Consider the following 20,057-nt stretch of genomic DNA (forward strand, 5'->3'; position numbering starts at 1 on the left):
AGCTAGCCTATGTTTTTTGATTAGAGCATTTAATCCATTTACATTTAAAGATTTTATTTACTTTTTAGAGAGAGGGGAAGGGAGGGAGAAAGAGAGGGAGAGAAACATCAATGTGTGTTTGCCTCTTGTGTGTCCCCAACTAGGGACTTGGCCTGCAACCCAGGCATCTGCCCTGACTGGGAATCAAACCGGTGACCCTTTGATTTGCAGGCTGTCACTCTATCCACTGAGCCATGCCAGCCAGGGCCTATTTATATATAAAGTGATTGCTGGTAGGTACATATTTATGGCCATTTTATTATACATATTTATCTGCCTTTTTTTTGCTTCTTCTTAAAAAAATGCTTTTAACATTTCTTATAATACTGGTTTGATGATAATGAACTCCTTTACCTTTTTTTTTTTTTTCCTTTTGTCTGGGAAGCTTCTGTATTTATCCTTTAGTTTTAAATGATAGCCTTACTGGGCAGAGTAGTCTTAGTTGCAAGTCCTTGCTTTTCATCACTTTGAATATTTTGTGCCAATCCCACCTTGCCTGAAATGTTTCTGTTGAGAAATCAGCTGACAGTCTATGGGAGCTCTCTTATAGGTAATAACTGTCTTTGTCTTCTTGCTTTTAAGATTCTCTCTATGTCTTTAACTTTTTCCATTTTAATTATGATGTGCCTTGGTGAGGGCCTCTATGGGTTTATCTTGTTAGGACTTTCTGCGCTTCCTGTACTTGCGTGTCTTTTTCTTTCACCTTTTCTCATTATTTTTTCAAATAAATTTTCAATCCTTTGCCCTCTCTCTTCTCCTTCTGGTTCTCCTGTGATGCAGATGTTGGTATGCTTGATGTCGCCTCAGAATTCCCTTAAACTATCCTCATTTTTTAATACTTTTTTTTTTCTTTTTGCTGCTCTGATTTGTGTTTTCTGCTTCCTTTCACTGATTCAATTCTCTGCTTCATCTAACCTGTTTTTGATTCCTTCTAGGGTATTCTTTATTTCAGATATTGTGTTTTTCACTTTTGATTGGTTATTTTTTATGCTTTCTATGTTCTTTTTTATGCTTACTATCACTTTGTTGAAGTTCTCACTGAATTCATCAGTTTTCCTCCTAATTTCTCTGAGCATCCTTATAACCATCATTGTGAACTGTGTATCTGGTAGATTGCCTCCATTTCATTTAGTTATTTTTCTGGGGACTTCTGTTCTTTCATTTGGGGCATGTTTCTTTGTGTCCCCATTTTGGTTGCCTTTCTGTATTTATTTCTGTGTATTTGGTAGATCTGCCATGTCTTACAATTTTTATATGGTGGCCTTATGTAGTAGGTGTCATGTGGGGCTCAGTGGCAGTGCCTCTGATCACCTGAGCCCTCCTGTTGTAGTGTAGTCTTGACTGCTGTTGGCCTCTATGGGTCGGCTTAACCCTTACGATGGCTGGCTGTGCAGAATGACCCCAACCACAGTGTACAAGCTGCTCTGTCGGGGCTGACCTCATGAGCAGAATTCTCCCTAGCATTGTCTGGTGATTGCCAAGATATCCCTTTGGGTGTACCCCATGTTGATCTAATTGGGTCATACTCTTATGTGGTCTGAAATCTGCCTCTTGGTGTGTTGGTTCTGGGGACTCTTGGGAGGACCTTTGGCACAGGTCAATGTCAGTTGCTGCCTATGACTGAGTCTGGGCTACCTCTTAGTTGCTACAAAGCAATCTACAGATTGTGGCTGTTTCTACTAGACCTGGGTGCACGTGGGAGGGGTCAAGCTGTGTACTGAGGCTGGCTTCTACCAGCACGAAGTTTGGTGGCAGGTCACCAAGGTCCAAGGCACCCCAAGATTTTCCCCCACCTGCCTTTTGCTTGGTAGGCTCAGTCACTAGCAGAGCCTCTGGAGGTATGTGAGTTACATGAGATAAGTTCTCAGTGAGTCACCAGGTATAGAGTTCATCAGTCTAAAACAGACAAAGATTTGGCCATGTGGAGTGATGGCTTGGCACAGGAATGCTAGCGTCAGTCAGGGCGTGCAGAGGGGAAAATGGCCCTCGTACTAGAGCCATGCAACTCAGTCTCTTTCCGTTCATCTCTGACATAGCCAGAGTCTGCTCAGACCTCCTCTAGAGCCTTCCAAGAAAGACCGCAGTGCAGGCCCAGGCTGGCCACAGCTAGCAGACTCCTCTGCAATGTGCTAGCTTGGCAGGGTGGTGCCCCAGGGAGTTGGTATGGTGCGGCTAGTGGATCTCCAGTGAGGGGACAGCGCTGGTTGGGCACACAGGAAAATCAGCTCTTGCCCTAAGGCTTCTCTACCCAGTCTCCACGTGTGTCTCTGACACCCCCTGAATCTGCCCAGACCTCTTTGAGAGCCCTCCAGTGAAGTCTGCAACACAGGCCTGGGCTGGCCCAGGGTAGCTGGCTCTTCCATAGGGTGGGAGCCTGGCAGGGTGGAGCCACAGAGATTCAGGAGGGTGGGATTAGTGCACTCCCCCAGGCCAATGCTCTGTGGAGGTGTGTGCTTGACCCAGGAAGATTGCATCTGTGGGTGGTGTAGGAGGGACTCCGCACATGGTCACTGGCTGCTGTCCTCCTAGCCCTCTTCCTGGAGCCACAAAACCGAATCTCTTCCTGTATGACTTCAGTCTGCTCTGAGGTGCCTTCCTTTCTCCAGAGTCCAGGGTGAGTAACCCCAAATGAATTTTATGCATTGGCCCTTTAAAAGGGTGCCTGGATTTCTGTCAGACTCCCATTGTACCTAGCAAATGGAATCTCCACTGATTTTCACAGCCAGATGTTATGTGTTCTCCTTTTCTTGGCTTTGGTGCTCTGAGCTGGGAAGCCCAGCATCCGATTGAGACCCTTGCTTCTCAGGGAGGAACTTTGCAGCTGAGGTATCTCTGCTGATTATCAACCGAGGTATGTGGGAGTGGGGCCAGCCCTTTTTGCCTCTCGGACCTTCCTCCTAGTCTCAATGTGGCTTCTTCTGTAAATCCTTGTTCAGCTAATCTTTAGTTAGTTATTTGGTTTGATTGTTCTGTAATTGAGTTGTAATTCCAATTTGGTTCTGGGAGGAGGCGAGTGTAACTTTCACCTATTTTGCCACCATCTTGGATTTCTTCATGTAATGTTTCAACCACATTATAGGTTACATTGGTTTTGTTGGGCTTGCTGAAACTTCAACACCACAGAGTCTCTATAGGAAATACTATAGTTAGTGGGAAGTTTTTCTACATCATTAGATGTACTCTGAGGTAATTCCAAAATTCAATGAGTCGTATTTTTTGTTCCTATGGGAAGATGCATTCTCAATTCTAAATGACTGACTTTGAACACAACTCTTTTAGGGTTGCAGACCACCCTTATATAAAACCATCTTTAAATATGCAGGTGGAGTTTTATCATTGACTTTCTGTGTAGATAATGGTAACAAAGCTACTGTTTGAGCCCTTGTTATGTGTCAGTACTGTAATCAGAGCCTCATACCTCCCCTCATTCTCCCTACAGTGATTGTTTGAAGTAGGCAGTCTTATCTCCATGTTACAGATCAGGAAGCGGAGGCCCAACAGAGCCAAAATGTGACTGCAGACCTGTCCACCTCCAAATTATGAGACCTTTCTTTCTGTGGTACCTGATGCTTCCCAGCCCTGTGTTAGCACATCTTCCCTCTTTCTGTTTCACCTCCAAAGGGACTTTCACAAGAAAGTTAATTCTTTGAAGTATATCTATTTTATTTTTTATGCCATTACAGTTGTCCCACTTTTTCCCCCTTCGCCCTGCTCCACCCAGCCCCCCCCCACTTCCGTAATCAATCCCCTCACCATTGTCCATATACATGGGTCCTTTGTATATGTTCTTTGACTAATCCCTTCACTATCTCTCAATCTGTTTTAAACAGTATTAGTCCCCTTGAGCAACCTCAGCCATTGAATGCCTTACGTGGAGTCACGTACCACAGGGGATCTTCACTGTTTCAAAGTGGGGATGAAAGGGCAGTTGACATGGTCTCAGGTGCCTGTAGAAAGAGTAGCATTAGAAGAATCTTTTCTGTAAAATAGCACTGATGTATCCAATTATGTACAAGTGTCATATAAACATACAAAAAATCATCTGTAGAGAAGAGAATGAAATAGTTAGCAATGATGGATAGCATGTCTTTCTCTTTACTTACAGCCATATTAATGACTGTATTCACATAAATCTAACTTAAATATGAGGCAGGGTATTCATTTGTTCACTCACTTATCACCGTAGGACTTTACCCACTTATGTACCAGGGTCCATGCTAGGCCCTAGGAGTAGATGGGACACAGTCCCTGGAGCCCAAAACCGAGTGGCGATGAGGCCCAGAAACATAAGAATAGGGCATATGTGTAAGGAGAAATTTATTTCATATAGTATGGATATGGTAAGCATTATTTTTGATAACATAAAAAGTTGACCAGTGTGTGTGGATTTGGTGAAACCCACTGACCTATAATAATTCTGAAATTGTTGACTTGTGCATTTGCTTGATCCAAATGCCTGTTTACTGAAGATGAGTTCTGTTTCGTGTTTTCTGCTCTGAGCTCTAAGATGTGCTTCTCGTGACACATAAGACAAGGGGGAATGAATGAAAGGATATCCCACCTCGATACCCCTGTGTTACTGCTGGGTGTGAGTTGAGACTCTGGGCTTCTCGGCTAGGCCACAGGGGAAGGAATTCTCTTAGGGCGACATCTGAGGAAAAGACTTGTGAGGCTTGAAGCTTGTTTCATGCAGATCAGAGCTGAGCTTGGTGGTGGCAGTGGTTCCTGGTGGCAGGGATCCCTTCCTGAACCATGCTGATGTTTCTGGAAGAGGTGGAAGGTGCAAGGACAGGAACCTCTGCTGTGGGCAGGAGGTCGGTAGTCTCAGTTGCTATAGCTGCCGAAGGCTCTGCATGGCCTTGCAAAGGATGGAGGTGTTACAAGGTGAACCCAAAAACCATGGTGGTCTCAGTGGTCAAGTTGGGGGAATTTTTGGAAAGTACATTTGCCATGAGATGTGCTGCCACAGAGACATTCTATGTGTAATCGGCCTTGAATAAATAGATTTTGTGGGATGCTGTACAAAAAAATCAAACCCAACTTTATCTAGTCTTCCATTAAAATTTATTCAGCAGAAAGCATTTTCCTTATTTTTGGATGAAAACATATCGCATGATTATTTTGATTTCTCTTACATAATAAAAAGTCCCACCGTAATTATTCATATTCTTAAAATGTTTAATATCATGTAAGAGTCAGTGCTTCCACTTCATTCCTATTCACAATCACTGTCCTTCCTCCAGCTACGGTCTGTTGCAGAGAGAAGGGGCTGTGGTTGGATGTGTTCTTTCTTGCCTTACAGTAGCTATTACTTCTGGCTTAGGGTAGGGTGGGCAGAACAGAAAGGGGTAGAGGAAATTCTTTTATTGGCAAGTGGTATCACAGAAGAACTATGTTTCTGTTGTGGGTGTTTAGAACTGATTCTTTCTCTGATGGGACCCTTTTATAGGTTTTTCAGAGATATCCCCTCACCTATCTCTGGGGACTTCTTACCTCCAGTTTTCTTGGTGTGGCTGCCACATTCTCTCCTTTCTCAGTCCCTAGAAAGCCCATTGGTTCATTTGTACTCCTGTCTGTTGGGTTCCATTGCTGTGCAAGAGATAACTTACTAGGCAAGCATGATATAGCCCCATACGTGTGTTCATGGTGTGGTCCATGTCTGGCCCACTGGAAGTAGTCACACATCCTTTGCTCCCACAAACTTGGGGAGTAGAAGCTGATCCCAAAGCAGGCCTCCATCAGCATCCTGCCAGCCTGCCTCTAGTGCCTCAGATTTCTCAGGCAGAAGTCACCATGTTGCAGGAGTCTCATGTTCTCCAGCTAGGCTAGAAGAGGAAGGGCAGGTACTCCCACCTCTTCCGTTAGTCTTTTATGCTGCAACCAGGCTGAAGACTAAAACATTCCCCCTGTTAGCCACCAACAGCCTGACTTGTTTCTACCCTCACTATGCAGGAAGAGTTAAAGGTCAGTGAAAATAGTTTGGGGCTATGTCCTTCGAAGAACTGCATCTCGGCTAGGCACTTCCCTTTGAAATCTGATATCTAGTCTCTCTCGGTGGCTTAGTTGACATGTCCATTTTAACCTCCTGTAATACTTTATTTGGGAAGCAATGCTTATCATATCCCTAGCTCTTGGAGATTCACAAGAAACATGGCACAGAAAAAGCTCCCAGACCTGCTGACCACTTTGCCTTAACTTTGCTGTATCTCCCTTTTGGATGCTCCCTGCTGTGCTCCCCACTCCTCTGCATAACTGGGTCCTTTGAGGCTTCAAGATTCTTGAGTGTTGCTGCCCCAGAAAAGACTTCCTTGCCTCACCACCTTAGAGATTTCCCCCTAAGTTCCTGCCGCTGCATTATCTTTATTTCCTTCACAGCGTGTATTACACTATCAAATTGTAAGTCCCATGAAGGAAAATCCATACCTATTTCATTCAGTAATATATACCCAATTGGTGCTCACTAAATATGTGTTGGACAAATGAATGAATTAAAAGAGCAACTTTGTTTAAGCCATCACCTCCCAACTCTATCTCTTCTTTCATGTTAACTTTTAACATCCGAGGTCTTGGACACATGGGCTGCTGGAGTGGAGTTTAGGAAATGCTGATAGAAGGCTGAACTTTGGTACACTTTACTGTTCATCTTTGTCTCTGCCCCCCTGTTCCCCAACCCTTGACTCTCACTTTCACTCCCTCTCTCCTAACAAGGACTCAGTTTGAGGCAAGCAGGGCGCCGCTATCCCCCCATTTCACAGAAAACCACACCAAGGAGAAGTTAGGTGTGAGATCACTGAAGGGATTAATGAGCTCAGCACCCCCAGCTCATTCCTGGGGTGTCCTCTTCTGCCTCCCCTGCTGACCCTCTTGTCACAGCTGTCCTCTGGCTTGCCAGGGGCTGTGGTCTCACTCACCACTTCCAAAGTGCACAGAAGCGACAGTGGCCCAGCCTCAGTTATGGAAAGGCGAGTTCTTAGCTGGAATCTGCAATATATCCATATTGCATGGTGCAGGGCAAGAGTATTTCTCGTGAAGACTTAGTCCTATGAAAGCAATACATTTACAGGGGCCACATCCCTTCCTGTCCTTGACCCACTCAGTTGGAGGTTCAGGGGAGGTGAGAAAGTCTTCCTCCCCAGGGAAAAGAAGCTGGATTCTGAAGGACAGTGATGAGCTTGAATTAGGCTTGGCAATAGCCTTACTTGCTTTTTTTTTTTTTTAATTTTGATTTATTTATTGTTTTTCTATTACAGTTGTCCCACTTTTTCCCCCATTGCTCACCCCCCATCCCACCCACCCCTTCTCCCACAGTCAGTCCCCACCCTGTTGTCCATGTCCATGGGTCATTTATACTAATTCGTTGACTAGACCCTTCCCTTTTCTTCTCTCCCTGGCTGCTCAACAGTCTGTCCTAACCTGGGCCACAAGTCAGAGCTTCACATTCTTCCTCTGACAAGTTTTATCCCCTATAGGGCCCCTCGGGGCAGTCCAGGCTCCCTGCGATGACAACCTCCAGTTCAGGAGGGGAAAGCTTATCTCACACATGCACATTGTTCTGGGCCGTCCTTTCTGGTTATTACCACATTGAAATGGCAGCTGTTGGCATTTGTTGCTTAATTTCTGTCTGCTGATTGTACAGTCACAGAGCTCCAGTTTCGTGGGTTAGTTATTACTACCATGCCATTTGAAACTGTGCTACAATGTGGCGGCATTTTACTTTACGCCGTCTGTGTGGTGATTATCATTATTTACACTAATAATAAAGCCTTACTTTTGAAAGGTGCTTCAGATTTCACAGAGCACATTCATTTTATTCTCTCTTTTGGCTCTTTTATAGGAAAATTCAAGCAGGCAATTTAATATATAGGAAAGTGGGAGGTAAAGTTTTTAACCTAGATATTAGTTTGCAATAAATTTTTGCTTAAAATAACTATTTGTTACAGTAAGTATTGCTTACTTTAGTAGCAAAAGTTAAAAGTGAATTTATCATTTGTATGACTTACTGTTTTTTTAAACCTTCTTGTCAAAGCCCAACAGGTAGAGTAGTACAATAGAAGATGAATTCTGCCCAAGGTCATAGGAAATAAATCATAATTTCTTGGCTAGGAGCTGCTACTCTAGGATTCAAACCAGAACATGATTTAACACTACATTGTAAAGAAATGGGTTGTCTACCCCAGTGCTTGCTTAGAATAGAGGCTTCCACTTATTTATTCCTATATATATTGAGGTGAAATCCACATGACATGAAATTAATCTTTTTTTTTAAGAGAGAGAACAGGGGAGGGAGAGAGAGGGAGAGAAACATCGATATGAGAGAGAAACACTTCTTGTATGTACCCAGACTAGAGACTGAACTCGTCTCAGGAATTGAACCAGTGGCCTTTTGCTTTGCAGGACAATGGCCGAACAACTGAGACCACACTGTTTTAACCATTTTAAGGTGAAAAACATCACTCCAAAGTAAAACCTCATACCATTAATCAGTCGACTACTACCCATTCCCCACTCCTTATGGCCCAAAGCAACCATTAATTTGCTTTCTATTTCTGTGGATTTAACTATTCTGGATATTTTATATAAATCGAATCATACAAGATGTGTCCTTTTGTGTCTGTCTGCTTTCACTTAGCATAATATTTTCAAGATTTATCCACATTGTAGCATGTATCAGTACTTCATTCCTTTTTATGGCAGCATACCCAGTATTTTTAACATCAAGAAATGTGTGGGGTTATGAAAACTCCAGGACCAACTCACATATAGACGTACCACATCCTTCCCTCTATTGGCAATAGCTTCCTCTCACAGTAATTGGGAGTTTTTCCATAATAATATACAAACCCTAAAGGAGTATGTGCAGATAAAGCTGCAATTTTTCAAATAATATTTAAGACTCAAAAAGAATACTAGAGTCTGTTCTATGCAAAGATTATAGGTAATTCTTTGTATAAAAAGATACCTCCTAAGGGACAAGAAATGTTCACTAAATTATGTAAAGAAAATAATGAGTTAACGTAGATATTCTCAAGACCCTTGCATCATAGAAGTTTGTGCTTCCCTGATTTTTATTGGCAGTACTGGGAGCACCTGTGGGTTTTTAGTTTCCTTCCATTAGTCTTCACTTGGAGGTTGGGACCTGCTGGTTTAAGATCTTCTCCTCAGCCTTTGTAGGTAGTGTGATATAAAGAAAAGTGTTTGAGGCCTAGCTGTGGGGTAGTGCGCAGAGTCTAGGACCTAGGCTCTGAAGACAAGAGAATGAGCTTGAGAGGTGGACAGAGCTGGGTTCAAATCCCTCCTATACTGCTTGTTGGCCATTTGTCCTTGGGCACATGACTTTAAGTTGCCTCCTGGGTAAAATGGGAGTAGATATTAATCTACTGGTGGAAGGCTGAAAAATATCTCCAAAGATAGCCATATCTGAATCTCTAGAACCTGTAAATGTTACTTTATTTGAAAAAAAAAAAGTCTTTGAGGATGTGATTAAGGATCTTGAGATGAGTAGATCATCCTGGATTGTCAAGGTGGACCCTCAGTGTCATCACCAGTGGAGACCACACAGACACAGAGAAGAGCAGGTGCTATGAAAATGGAGGCAGAAATTGAAATGATGTGACCACCAGCCAAGGAGTGTTAGTGCCAGAACATCCCAAAGCTGGAAGAAGCAAAGACAGATCCCCCTAGAACCTCCAGAAGGAGTACAGCCCAGCCAACACCTTGATTTCAGCCCAGGAATACTAGTTTTAGACTTCTGGGATTCAGAACTGTGCAGGAATAAAGTTCTATAGTTTTAGATCACCAAGTTTGTTGTGATTTGTTATAGCAGGAAACATATACTTCTTTTATAAGGATATCTATAACTGCCTGTAGTACTCAGCTTTCCTTTCTTCTCTCCTTTTATGAAAGGTGGTTTTTCTCAAACTTTAAGTACAGCAGGGAAGAGCTTTAGTTCTAGAGCAAGGGTTTTCAATCTCAGCATTGTTGACATTCTGGGCCAGATAACTCTTGTGGGCTGTTCTCTGCATTGTTGCATGTTTTGCCACATTCTTACCTGCTAGACATGTCAGTAGTACCTTCCCTTCAGTTGTGGCACAAAAACAAAAAAACCTTCAGACATTGCCAGATATCACCTGGGGAACAAAATCACTCCCTGTTGAGAACCTCTAACCTAGGGTATGACTCCTGGGTTTGATCCTATTTCCATCACTAAGTATCTGTGTGGTCCTGAGCAGGTTAGACAATCCCTCTGAACCTCAGTTTCACTATCTATAAAATAGTAGTAGTACCTACATCATGCAGTGAAGCTACTTAAATGACGTAATGTATATAAAGGCCTGAGAACAATGCCTGGTACCTAGTAAAGTGTTTAATAAATGAAAACTATTATTATTTTTTTTTTATTTTGGTTTTTCAATTACAGTTGTCCCCTTTTCCCCTAATTTCTCTCCCCCCACCCAACCCACCCCCTCTCCCGCAATCATATCCCTCCCCTTTGTCCATGTCCATGAGTCTTTTATATGGGTTCTTTGACTAATCCCTTCCCTTACTTATCCCCCTTCTCTCCCAGAGCAGAATAGCAGTGAAAACTATTATTAACCCATGCTCTGCCATACTACTTAATCACACTATTTTCCATAGTTGCCTTTTTAGAAGTAATTGGCATGGAAAACCTTTTCCAACTAGTAACTTCTATTATAAATAGAAGATCAGTGTCTGAAATTAAACATCCTTCTTTCATTGCCCTCCCTTCCCACACACTGCCCCACCCCCACCCCCCTACCGCTTTGCCTAAGAGTTGAGGAATCATAGCTCCCTCGATTTGAATGCTTGGATTACCTGTCAGCTATGCTAACTCACTGAACTCTTCATATAATTTCCTGGATAAGCTGTAACAGCAAGAAAACCCCCTTCCATCTGTCAGTGATATTTCTATTATTCCATAATTACAGCTTTCTCCTCTGTGATGTTGCTCTGTTGAATTCACTTATGGATGTGTCAATGTCTCTATTCAAATGTGCGAAATATTTAGCAGCCTTTAGCAATTTTGGTGAAATGTTAGAAAGTATTTTGAATAGATATCATCATCTACTTTTCTAAGGAGGAGGAATGAGCTCCAACTGTGATTTAGGCCATTGTGTCTCCAAGCACCAGGGACACAGCAGTGAAAAAACAAAGATTTCCTATTCTCAGTGAGCTTGCATTATAGCACAGAATGATAATTATAATGTGCACAATGAATAAGTAGATAGTATAGTGTATTAGATGGTGATAAGAGTGGGAAAACAAGGAGTCTAGGGTAAGGGCGATTGGGAGTGCTGAGGTGGCACTGGGGACAAGATGCTATCTTGAATAAGAGTGGAAAGATTTTTAACATTTTCCCTAGTGATATGGATCAAAACCAATGCTTGTTAGTGTACTTCTGCTTATGATGAACAGTGGGAATACCCTGAGTCTTTCAAAAGTGCTAAACCTCTGCTCCTTCTCCACCATATTGCCTGGGAGTGTCTTTCAAAGTTAAGCCATGTGGCTTTGGTTTATTCCAGCTGGAATTCTTGATAGAAATAGTTCAGGGATGATTATTGACAATGTAATCTCAGGGAAGAAGTATACCTAACAGATCAGAGCACTAGTTTTTACGGCAAATATATCAACTTTTTAATTCTGGCTCTCCACATATAAAGTGAATGACTCTGGTCATGCCACTAAACCTCACCAAACCCGTCTCCTTATGACATTTGTTAGGATTAAATGAAATAATGGATTGAAAGCCCTCAGATCTGTGTCAAAAGCATAATAAATTCTCAGAAGATGCAGGTAGTTGTAGCTTTACAATTAGCACAATAGATGATTTCTAAAGTAGTGGGTAAATATTCATGGTAATTGTAAACCATACCTGTAATTATGAGGTTCCAATATATGCAAACATTTCTCTAATGAATCCTGCCTGTGAAAGAGGGCTCTACACAGCGAGCCTATGAACTGGTCTCTTGTGAGCTTTGGCCCCAGACGCACTTTGAGTACTTTGTGCAATCTTTTGCAAAGGGAGATTGAAATGAGGGAATAGAGGCAGTGAATAATTTAGGTAATAGAAGTCCAGCTATTAAAAATGTGATAAATTGCCCTAACTGGTGCAGTTCAGTTGGTTGGGCATCATCCTGCAAAGTGAGAGGTTGCTGGTTTCATTCCCAGTCAGGAGACATGATCCCCAATTAGAGTGCATACGAGAGGCAACTGATGGATGTTTCTCTCTCACATCAATGTTTCTCTCCTTCTCTCCCTCCCTCCCTCTCCTCTCTCTAAAAATAAATAAAATATTTTAAAATGTGATTATTTATTTATCATGGGCGTTTCCACCAATTGACTTTTCTAGGTAATTGTATGACTATTCATGTTGCTAAAATAGAATGAGTTGCCCACTTTTGCTGAATGACTCCAAAAGTTCCTTGAGGAGTCAAAGGCTTCACTGGAAAATGGTCCAGATCAGGAATGGACCATGCCTGGAATATACCTGGGACACATTGTTGTCCTGTAGAAAAAGTTTCGGAACTAGTGCAGGTGGGGGTTGCACAACACTGTCAGTGTACTAAGTGCCACTGAATTGATGACTTTAAAATGGATAGTTTTACATTATGGAATTTCACCTTAGTAAGTTAATCAAAAAATAAAATTATGACAGTGCCAGGACTAAAGCCCAGATACACCATCTCCTTTTCTACTCCTCAAAAGAGTTATTAAAGAATATGATATTCTTACATTTGTTTATATGGAATAACTTTTCTAATGTATGAAAAGTTTAATATTTCAGTATATCCAATGTTTTGTGTTTACTCATTTATAAAATTCAGTCCTTTGAGCTTTAAATTTTTATAGTGCTGTATTAGTTACATAGATAGAGGCCGAAGTTACATCCCCACAGTTTCTATAATAGCTGGTGCCCAATAAGGTGACATATCTGAGTGATTTGTACCTCTCTGCTCTGCTGACCTTTAGAAAATCTATAAGAAATCATCTGAAATATATTCATGTTAGAAAAGTGGATCAAAAATTCATGTAATGTAAAGTCTTAATGTTTCGTGCAATATTATCAGGGCCTTAGATGTACAGTGGCATTGATGGTTGAAATCTACACTTATACTTCCAAGTAAGTTTTAGTGTGATTGTGTGCTTCTCTGGAGACATCCTTCCTAAAGAGTCCACTTTTGCTTGTAATACTGGTCTTATTTTTCAGATTAGCATTGTGGCATTTTGAAAGCACACTTAGGGATATACCTCTGCTTAATGGTGTCACAAGCATTTTACAAAATGTATTAGGCGCTAATATCAAGTATGCTAGTTCGAAATATATTCACGTATATTTTAGTACTATAGACACTTTTTATCTTTTAATCTCCCCTCATACCAAAAAAAGAGAAAAGAAACATTGGCCTGTATAAGTAATACAAGTGTTCCCCCAAACTGAGAAAAACATTGAAAAGTATTAAGGAATATAACCCTATCGGTAGAAGTCCCCACTTTTGAATTCATGATTGGTTTTCCTGAACCTGTGTCATTGCTGTCACACTGCCTATACATTTGTACATTGTCCTTTTATCTAAATGTTATAATCACATGTGCTTTTCTTAGAGCTGGAACTGCTAAATAGGACAACTAGGCTCTTGGGCAGTGGGAATCTGGCCAGAGACCTGAGGCTGAATCCCAGGATGGCCTCAGCGTGGCCTGACACAGTCCTCAATCACTGACCCAAGTGTGCTCAGAGAGCCTGGAAAACAAAGCTGAGATCGTCCCACATGACCTCTGGGAGGCTCGAGGTCATCTGAACAAAACACTGCTTTCCTCTGAGCGACAGGGTGGCCTCTGAAATCTGGCCTTCCTCTCAGAACCCCAGTGTAGATTTTGCTTTGGCACCTTTGATCAGTCGTCTGACACAAGGGATATTACCCGTATAGACACAATCCTGTCATGCATAAAGAGCCCAGCTTGAAGCAGCTAGAGGAGCAGAAGACCTTCGTCCATTGTCCTTTATAAGATTATAAAGGGTCTTAAGTCTGAGGGGGGATGGGGGGATTGTTATTTTTTATTGTTATTAAAAATTTTTAATTATTTTTTTAAAAAAGAATAATATTGGAAACGGTGAAGCCAGAGAACTTGTATGCACGACCCATGGGCATGGACTGGGGGACGGCGGGGGGGGGGGTGGAATTGCTGGGGGAAGGGGTATGTTGGGCAGAGGGGTACAAAGGGGAAAAAAATTGGAACTATTGTAACAATATAATCAATAAAATATACTTAAAAAAAGAAAAAGAATAGCATGAAGGTGGAGGCTAGATAAACTCTTACTCCTAAGGCCACATTCTAGGCATTTTTTAGGCCCTTTGGCTATGGTATGTGACATTTTACATAAATAGTCCCTAGGACCTCTGTTGGACAGGTCAGCCTGTCTCTCTCTGTGGTATAATATGAGTTCTAAAAACTTATAGCTGACCCATTACCAAAGCCAAAAAGGGAGTGCTCGAATTAGAATTTTAATGTGAAGAATTTCTGAATTGCTTGTATTCTCATTCTGTCAGCTTGACACATCAGAGGAAAAAATAGATTTCTAAAAATGCGAGTGGCTGCTATGCAGTCTGCGTACTCATTCTTAGTTTCCGTTTTTCTTTTACAAGGCCGTCTGTAAATTAAGAGCCAATCAACAAGCAAGGAAGTTTGGAAAAGAGTAATTTTTAACTTCTTTTTGTTCCAATCATTCTTGTATTCCAATTGATTAAAAATAAAATTAGAAAAGAATTTTCTGTTATCTTTGACTTCGTTACAAGTTTGAGAATTCTGATCATGTGTGTACACACTCTTCTGCCACATGTTTTCTCTGTAATTTCTTCTTTACATCAAACAGATTTTTGTATTTTTTCCTGTGTTTCCACTTTCTAGAATTTCTGGTTAAAATATGCGTGTATCTCAATCTATTCCTTTAGAACAGCAGTTTCTGAAAGAAATATAATGAGAACCACATAAGTAACTTTAAATTGTATAGTGGCCACATTTAAAAAGTAGAAAGAAACAGATAAGATTAATATTAGTGATGTAGTTTATTTAACCTACCTAAATGGTCATCATTTCAAGATTTAATCATTAAGAAATTAATGACACATTTATATTTTTTTCTTCTGATGAAATCTTCCAAATCCAGGGTGTATTTTATATTTATAGCACATTCAGACACTGATTTTCCTCAGAAATACTTGATCTGTATTTAGATTTCAGAAGGTTTGTCATTGAAAAAGTTGACTCACATTCCTAGGTTGTTTCAAACATACTTAGAAGTTTCCTAATAACAAAAACAAGCATCAGGTTTTTTAGAAACTTTAATTAAAATTAAATAAAATTAAAAACTCACCTCCCCTATCATTCTACCTGATATCAAACTATACTACAAGGCCATAGTAATTAAAACAGCATAGCACTGGCATAAAAACAGACATGTAGATTAGTGGAACAGAATAGAGAGCCAGAAGTAAACCCATACTGTATGGTCAATTAATATTTAACAAAGGAGGCAGGAACATACAATGGGGTAAAGATGGTCTATTAAATAAATGGTGCTGGGAAAACTGGACAGATACATGAAAAAAGATGAAACTCAACCACCTTCTTACAACATACACCAGAATGAAATCAAATGGATTAAAGACTTAAATGTAAGACTTTAAACCATAAAACCCCTACAAGAAAACATAGGCAGTAAAATCTCTGACATCTCTCTCAGAAATATTTTTTCTGATGTATCTCTTTAGGAAAGGGAAACAAAATAAAAAATAAAATGTTTTTGCAAAGCAAAGGGAATCATCAACAAAATGAAAAGACAACCTACTGAATGGAAGAAGATATTCACCAATGACACATATGCTAAAGGGTTTAATATCCAAAATTAATAAAGAACTCCTGCAAATCAGCACCAAAAGAAAACAAAGAATACAGTTAAAAAATGGGCAGAGTACCTGAGTAGATTCTTCTCCGAAGAGGAGATACAGATGGCCAATAGACATATGAAAAGATGTTCAACATCACTAAGCATCAGAGAAATGCAAATTAAAACCACAATGAGATAACATTTCACACCTGTCAGGATAGCTACCATTAATAAATCAACAAACAACAAGTGCTGGTAAGGATGTGAAGAAAAGGGAACCTCGTGCAGTGTTCATGGGAGGGCTGACGGTTGCAGCCACTGTGTAAAAAAAGACAGTGTGGAGGTTTGTTTAAAAATAAAAAATGGATCTGCCTTATGACCCAGTGATTCCACTTCTGGGAATATATCTGAAAAAAATCATAATACTACTTTGAAAGAATATATGTATTTCTAGGTTAATTGCAGCATTTTTTACTAGCCAAGATATGGTAGCAACCCAAGTGCCCATCAACAGACAAGTGGCTAAAAAAGCTGTGGTACATAAATACAATGCACTATAACTTGGCCATAAAAAAAAAAAAAAAAAAATCTTAACCATTTGCAATAGCATGGGTGGACCTAGTCAGTCAGAGAAAGACAAATATTATATGATGTCACTTATATGTGGAATCTAAAGAACAAAATAAATAAACAGCAAAATTAAAACAGACTTATAGATAGAAAGTGGACTGGTGGTTGCCAAAGGGGAGAGGGTTTGAAAGTGTTAAAAGGATTAAGAAGTACAAATTGGTAGTCACAAAATAGTCACAGAGAGGTAAAGTACAGCAAAGGGCATATAGTCAATAATATTGCAGTAACTGTGTATGGTGCCAGGTGTGAACTAGAAATAGCAGGGGGATCACTTTGTAAAGTATATGATTGTACACCTGAAACCAATACAGAATAATATTGAAAGTAAATTAAAAAATTAATTAAAAAAGATTTACCTCAGTTACACCCATTTCATGTGCCTGTTTAGTTTTAAACATAGCATTCAATTCTGTTATAGTTACCAGTAGCATAGAGAATTGAAAGAGAGAGAAAGGACTTGGATTCACTTTGTGACTAGCTGTGCCCTGGAATATAGTACTAACCAAGGCCTTCTGACCTAGATGTCTTCATTTATAAGTTAATTCATAATGGGTAATGGACCAGATGTTCTTCTCTGAGGTCCCTTTGGCACTCATAAAATGTTATAAGCCTTGTATGCACAAAGGTGCATAATGCCACACCAACTGAAATGTATTTCAGACAATTTCTGTAAATTAGATAGCTCCGAAGTGTTATGTTTTATAACATATAGTCTAGGTGAGGGTAGAGAAGTAGACAAGCAAAGGGTCACACCATATATGGTAGCTTACAGGAGGAGTAGCCCTGGCTGGTTTAGCTCAGTGGATTGAGCGTCGGCCTGCGAGCTAAGTGTCGCTGGTTCGATCTTCCAGTCAGGGTACATCAGAGAAGGAAAACTCTGACTCCAAAAAACCTCCGCTGCCTTGCGGCATACCTCTTCAGGGGAAAGGCTAAGGGAGTAAACCCCGACAGAAAATCCGGAGCCGGAGTCCCTAAGGCAGTTTGACGTTGTAGTCAACACCGGCAACTCCTGCGGCGCACCTGAACCCAAGCTGTATCGACTCCGTCTTTCCCTTGGACCCTTCAGCTGCGAAGAGAGGGGGGGTCTGCTGCATGGGCAACAGCAGACCCTCCATATTACCCTGCCCAGGCTCTGTAGCTTCAGCGTCATCACAAGATGTCGATTCAACATGGGAGGAGACAGATACCATGTCACTCCCGAGTTGGACTACACAGCCATTCTCGGCAGTGCAGATAGACTCTTAAGAAGCTACACCATCGTCTCTCGAGACGGACGGCTGCCGACGACGACGACAGGAGGAGTTCTTAGTTCTCCTTGTGAGGAATAAATGTTCACATGCTATAGAAATTTTAGAAATAATTGACCTCTCCTCTCAGGTGAAATTGCTTATATTTGTTTCCTATTGTTGCTGTAACAAATTCCCACAGAATCAGTAGCTTGAAGCCACAAACATTTATTACTTCATAGTTCTGGAAGGCAGAAGTCCAAAATTGGTCTCATGAGGCTATAATTAAGGTGTCAGCAGGGCAGCCTTCCTAGAGGCTCTAGGGACAATCTGCTGGCTTGCACTTTTCAGATTCTGGAAGCCACCAGCAGACCTTCTTCCACCCTCAAAGCCAACGATAATCTAGGTCAATCTTATTTTAAGGTCAGCTGATTAGTAACCTTAATTTCACCTGCAATCTTAACTCCTCCCTTGCCATAATCACAGGTTCTAGGGGTTTGGATGTGGACATCTTTGGGGGACCATTTTTCTGCCTACCAAACATTGCCCTGTCTCTGTGGTTTCATAGTATTTACTGGTAATTTCAGAGCTAATCACTAGTGTCTCTCTGCTCTCTTTTCCCACTCTGAGGTGGAGGCAGCCATCAGTTAATAGAAGGCAGAAGTCAACTGAAGGAATTAGGGTGAAGTAGAGACCTTGAATGATTCAATAATTTCTCGTTGACACCTGCCTCAATCTCTAGCTATGTCTCAAAGCTAGTTATATGTAGAAGGTTCTTTAACCTATGACCGTATTCCCATCCATGAAAAAGTAGAACCTGGGTCCCTCTTCTTATTAGGAATATATTGCCTAAGCTTTTTTAAAAACCTCTAATCAAAGATACCATAAATGTTTGCCAAGGTGCAGTGTGCAGTCTTTTCTCTCTGCTGAGCAGGTGGTTGAAGGTTGTGGAATGTCTTTTTTCTGAATATAGAATCATAATGTCCTTGTGAACATGCTCTTAAAATAGAAAAATTGGACTGTGTTAATTTGCATTGCAGTTCACTCTTTTGGGTAGATATGTGTATCTGATTCTCACTATAATTATTTGTATCTCTGGTGAAAATGCCACATTCATTTGCAGGTTATGTCATTATCAAAGGCTTAGAGGGAAATCTAAGTTCACTTTTAGCATTTAGAGAAGTTGTGCAAGAAGCTGATGTAGAGGAGAGAAAGCAGGGATTTTCTGAGTGCTCTGAGTGGCAAAACTAGCACTTATCTTTAGGTTGACAGTGTCATTTAGGCTTCACAAAGTCTCATCTGTGGTAAGATCTGTCTCAGACATTCAGTCACTCAGAAATGTTTAAGTGCATACTCTGTTCCAAATTCTTTAGAAGGCAATGGGATCCTGTCCTCAGAGCCGCCATACTGTACCATTCCAGAAGTGAGTGTTGACATCACTCTGTAGTCTTATGTGAACGGCACCCTCTGGAGGTGCTCAGTGAAAGGCTGTGAGGCCTTATTCAGTGTCCCAGCATGGCCCACAAGAGAGCTTGTAGCCTGCCAAGGAGCAGATTCACAAACAGGCTCTTAAAATTCTTATGTTATGTGTGAGTGGGGCCATATAGAAGCACAGGAGGCGCATCTAACTTTTCTTAGGAAAGGTTTCTCAGAGGAGGAGCTGCCTATACTGAGTTTTGAAGAATCAATAGGAGGTGGTTAGATAAGAAGTTGAACAGTTCTGGGCCAAGCTAATAGTTTGCAAAGGATCAGGAGTATGCAAAAGTATACGGCATTTGCAAGATCTGCAAATATTTCAATATGACCGAAGTGTGAGAATTCATGTGGGAATGTGATGAACTAAAGCACTGATTCTTTCTGTGCCTTGATTCCTTTAGTAAAACAAAGAAAGCAGCACTAGGTACCTCATGGGTTGTTGTGAGTTTTCAATGAGATCTCATAAATAGAATGCTTAGGACAGGGCCTGACATAAAAAGCACTTAAATGTCAGCTGTGGTAAATGTCAGCTGTGGTTGATGATGATGGCAATCATGATGTTACAGGAGCCTGAAAAAATACACAAGATCTGCCTAGCTCACGCTAAGTTTTGACGTAATACTGCTGGCATGAGAAAGTTGTCAAGGGACATTTTAAATCATGATTCTCAGCTTTGTAGATTTATAAACTGTGTCTTCATTTGGCAAGGCTTGATTAGACCCTGGTGAGTTGATTCATCCTACTCAAAATCATTTGAGACTGATGAAGAAAAATGCCACTTTATC

The 20,057-nt window shown here is 40.9% G+C and overlaps 1 protein-coding gene across 2 annotated transcripts in view; it reads left to right on the top strand.

Moving 5' to 3' along the window:
- PIP5K1B (phosphatidylinositol-4-phosphate 5-kinase type 1 beta) overlaps positions 1-20,057 on the top strand; it is a 326,134-nt gene that overhangs the window by 41,727 nt on the left and 264,350 nt on the right. The gene's annotated exons all lie outside the window — the stretch shown is intronic.

The sequence above is a fragment of the Furipterus horrens genome, unplaced genomic scaffold, assembly GCF_987537825.1.
Source record: "Furipterus horrens unplaced genomic scaffold, mFurHor1.1.pri manual_scaffold_4, whole genome shotgun sequence".
Classification (NCBI taxonomy): domain Eukaryota; kingdom Metazoa; phylum Chordata; class Mammalia; order Chiroptera; family Furipteridae; genus Furipterus; species Furipterus horrens.